We start from the raw sequence: 4,647 nt of genomic DNA on the forward strand, positions 1-4,647 counted from the left end.
CTGGAGCCTGCAGGGCCGGGTCGCAGCGGCCTCCGCCGGGGAAGTCGGGCCTGACGTTGCCCAGGACTGCTGGCCCCTCCTGGAGCCTGCAGCCACGGCCTTCCACCTTCCCCTTGCCCCGGCCCGCCCGCGGACATTATGGCCAGGCTTCCGGGTGCAGCCCCGCGCCCCGTCGTCCCGCTTTAGTGCCGAGGGAGGAGGGTCAGGGGTGCTCCTCACCTGTGGGAGTCTCTAGGGGTGGACCTGTCACTTCGGCCCAGGCTGTAGGACCCTCATTTCTCACCGATTTTATTCCACTTAAGCTTCCGGTGTAAGAGATCCACAACCGTCTGAGAGTTCCAGACCGCTTTTAGAATTCCCGCTCTCATTGATCTAACGATCATTATTATTTTGAGACGGAGTCACGCTCTGTCGCCCAGGCAGGAGTGCAGTGGTGCGATCTCGGCTCACTGCAACCTCCGCCTCCCGGGTTCAAGGGGTTCTCCTGCCTCAGCCTCCCGAGTAGCTCGGATCACAGGCTCGCGCCACCATGCCTGGCTAATTTTTGTATTTTTAGTAGAGACAGGGTTTCACCGTGTTGGCCAGGCTGGTCTCGAACTCCTAACGTCACGTGATCCACCCGCCTTGGCCTCCCAAAATGCTGAGATTTACAGCCTAGAGCCCCGGCACCCGGCCTGATCTAACGATTATTTATCTGCACCTACTATGTGCCGGACACTTGTCCAGGCGAACTCTTTGCTCCCTTGGTGGGTGGGACAGTGAGCAAGTAAACATAATATAATTTTTTAAAGCTTCAGTGCTATGCAGGGCATAGAAACGATGGCGGTGAGGAAAGACTTCCTAAGGAAGTGACATTTGAAGCTTATACAAAAAGGAGAAGGGACCAGCGCTGGGAAGATCTGGGGGGAGCGTGTCCAAGGTAGAGCGAACAGCAAATGTGGAGGTTCTGAGGCTGGACAAGCTTGGTGTTTCCCTGGAATTGATAAAAAGACCTGACAGTAGGCTGGGGTGTAGGGAGTAGGTAAATGAAAGCTCATGTGTGTCTTTTCAGGAATGTACACACATACAAAATTAACTTTGTATTTCAGGTGTACTTCTGGTCTCCCAAATCAACGGTGGGTCTTTTGGGATCCCAATTTGTGAGATCTGTATTGCTGCTATGATCATAATCTGTGATTTCACGTTGGAACATTTTTTAGTTTATTTAGCACGATATGCGGCTGGTTGTCAAAGAGGTGTCAAAAGATTGGGGATTTTAATGGAAAGATAAATTATAGTAACTCTCAGCATTTTCCATGGGCCAGGTACTGTACTGTCAGCAGGGTTTCTCAGTCTTGGCACTGTTGATATTTTGGGTCAGATAGTTCTGTGTTGTGGGGGCTGCCCTGTGCACTGTAGGATGTTTAGCAGCATCCCTGGCCTCTACCCACTAGATACCAGTAGCACACCCCACAAGATGTAACAACCCCCAATGGCTTCAGACATTGTTAGATGTCCCCTGGGAGCAGAACTGCCTGCTTGGGAACCACTGTTTCCATGAGTGCATTTATTCATTTAATACATAATTGAGAGCCTAGTATGGGTGTCATTTAAATCTCACAGAACCCATTAAAGTTCGAATATACTGTTATCTTTCCCAATGCACAGATGAAGGAGTCCAGCCTTGGTGATGTTTCAGAACCTGCCCCAAATCACACCCACATGTTAAGTGACTGAGCTGGAATTTGAATCATTTATTGTTAGGACCTAGATTCTTAACCTTGTACTTTATTATTGTCTCCCACAAGGACAATGTACAAAGTATTTTAGAAGGTAGAGTGTTGCGAGGTGATATTTAGGTTCAAATTAGGAAGAGAGGTTCCCCACTCCAGGGGTGTGGAGTTTATTTACATCGGTTTGTTAAAGTGTGGAAATAATGGTTAATGTTTGTTCTGAGACAGCATGACTTAATTGATACGGAAGTCCTTTGAGATTCAGAAGGAAGAGAGTAAATCCAGTTACTAGAGTAGGCAAAATGAAATCCTTTCTTGCTTCAGGCAAGGAGCGTGAACCAGTAAATGGCTGCTGCTTCATCTTCCTTCTGTGTCACTGGCAAATTTGACCATCTTTGAATAGACTCAGATTAATTTTTTTAGGGTCATCTTTGAATGATGTGATGATACTATTTATTGATGTACAACTGGCTAACATTTCTACCTCCCTTTTCCTCTTTCACTTTTAAGATCTTTCCTTTAATAAGGCTTAAGGGAGAATAGGATTTTTTTAAATCTCAGCTCACCACAACCTCCACCTCCTGGGATCAAGTGATTCTCCTGCCTCAGCCTCCCGAGTAGCTGGGATTACAGGTGCGCACCACCACACCCAGCTAATTTTTGTATTTTTAGTAGAGATGAGGTTTCACCATGTTGACCAGGCTAGTCTCGAACTCCTGACCTCAGGTGATCCTCCTACCTCAGCCTGCCAAAGTGCTGGGATTACAGGCATGAGCCACCGCTCCTGGCCTAGGAATTTTTTTTTTTTTTTTAATTTTTACGAACAGCTCCAGGCTTGAAATAAATGACTGCTCTCTTCAATGTCTGTGGCTCGGCTGAGTTCAAACCAGATAATATGGAAAAGGTTGATTTGAGGTTGAGCCACAGTGAATAATTATGCATTTCTGGGCATCTAATCTTTACTTACCTCTGTCTCTTCATCCTGCTCACCTTTCTTTTACCTTGATTTAGAGGCAAAAAAAATTGTGTGTAGATATGTGTATATGTATACATGTATTTATTTTGCTTTATTCCATTTTGTAATTTCAAAGCTGCCTCAAATGGTCTTTGCAAGGAAGTGATGTAAGGTATGAATTTCATATGAAAATTGGGGTTTCAACAGGCTTTTTTTTTTTTTATGTTGCCCAGGCTGGAGTGCAGTGGTTATTCATAGGTGCAGTTATGGCATGCTACAGCCTCAGACTGCGGGGCTCAAGTAATTCTCCTGCCTCAGCCTCCAGAGTATAGTAGTAGCTGAGACTATAGGCACATGCCACTGGCTCAGCAACAACAGGCCGCCTGATTTGCAACCAACTCTTGAGTTTTTTGTACACGAGACATAACCCTCATCGCTGCAGGAAATCTTTGCTCTAGGTATAGTTTCTCTAAAACATGAAGCAGATTGATGAGTTAAATAGAAACTCACCAGTGTTTCTGATGGAATTGAGGCCAGTGTTTCTTCTCCCTGGCTAATATTTGATTTTTGATTGGCCTTGTACTTTCTCTGGCCCATTTGGGAATGCTTCTGAATATGCAGAGCAAAATTACTGAGTTGCTCTTTATCCTTTCTTCTGCTGTCAGACCTACATTTTTCCTCAGATTGTGTTATCTGATGCTTACGTCGTGTTTTTTTTTGTTTTTTTGTTTTTTTTTCTTTTGAGATGGAGTTTTGCTCTTGTTTCCCAGTCTGGAGTGCTTTGGAGTGATCTTGGCTTACGGCAACCTCTGCCTCCCGTGTTCAAGCACTTCTTCTGCCTCGGCCTCCCAAGTGGCTGGGATTACAGGTGTGCACCACCATGCCCGGCTAATTTTGTATTTTTAGTAGAAATGGGGTTTCACTGTGTTGGTCAGGCTGGTCTCAAACTCCTGACCTCATGTGATCCACCCGCCTCGGCCTCCCAAAGTGCTAGGATTACAGGCCTGAGCCACCACGCTTGGCCATATGCAGTTTGAATGGTAGAAAAATAATTTCTCCAAAGAGTAGAATTTTGGATCTCTTGAAAACATGTCCCTTTTTTTTTTTTTCCTGTAGTGCCTTCCTCACCTCTTACATGGCTATCTTCTTGTCATTCAGGTCTCAGAGCTTAAATTATAGCACCTCCCAAACCACCACGCCATCAGAGTAGCTGCCGTGTTCTTCTGTATATCATTTTGTTAAATTTTTCACATAGCAGCGAGCATGTTGTATATTTTTATTTTTTACACCTTTGATGTTTTTCTTGTCTTCCTCCCCTAGAAAGTGATCTCCTCGACAACACATAGTGCTAGCTGCTGCAGCCTCAGTGCTCATTCCCAAAGCATAGTCAGCTGCTCAGTAAAGAATTTTTGAATAATTGTGTAAGTGATTGAGTTTTTCGGGTTATGAAGGCATTCTGCGTAGACTGAAAGCTCTCTGACTGAAAGTTAAAATATTTGAGTGAATAAATAGGTGACTTGCTCCGTTGAATACTTCTGCCTGTTCTGGAATTTCATATAAATGCAGTCATAGTGCATGTACTCTTTAGCACCTTTTTCACTCAGCATAATCATTTTGAGACTCATCCCAGTTATAATATATATGAGTAGGTTTTGTTTTTTGTTTTTATTGTGGAGTAACAATTGAGTAAACTGGGGTAAGAATATACCCCAGTTTATCATTTTACCTCATGAGTCATGCCAGCTTTCTTATGCTTACTGTTTACATAGTTTTTCTTTTCTTATCCTTATGCCTTTATCCTACATCTTTATATTTAAACTATATCTCGTTTAGATAGTGCATAATTGGGTCTTGCTTTATCCTGTCTGGCAGTCTGTTCCTCCCAATTAGGTTGCTTTCTTTTTTTTTTTTTTTTTTGAGAGGCGTAGTCTTGCTCTGTTGCCCAGGCTGAGTGCAGTGGTGTGATCTCAGTTTACTGCA

This window comes from Mandrillus leucophaeus, unplaced genomic scaffold, assembly GCF_000951045.1.
Source record: "Mandrillus leucophaeus isolate KB7577 unplaced genomic scaffold, Mleu.le_1.0 Scaffold323, whole genome shotgun sequence".
NCBI classification, from domain to species: Eukaryota; Metazoa; Chordata; class Mammalia; order Primates; family Cercopithecidae; genus Mandrillus; species Mandrillus leucophaeus.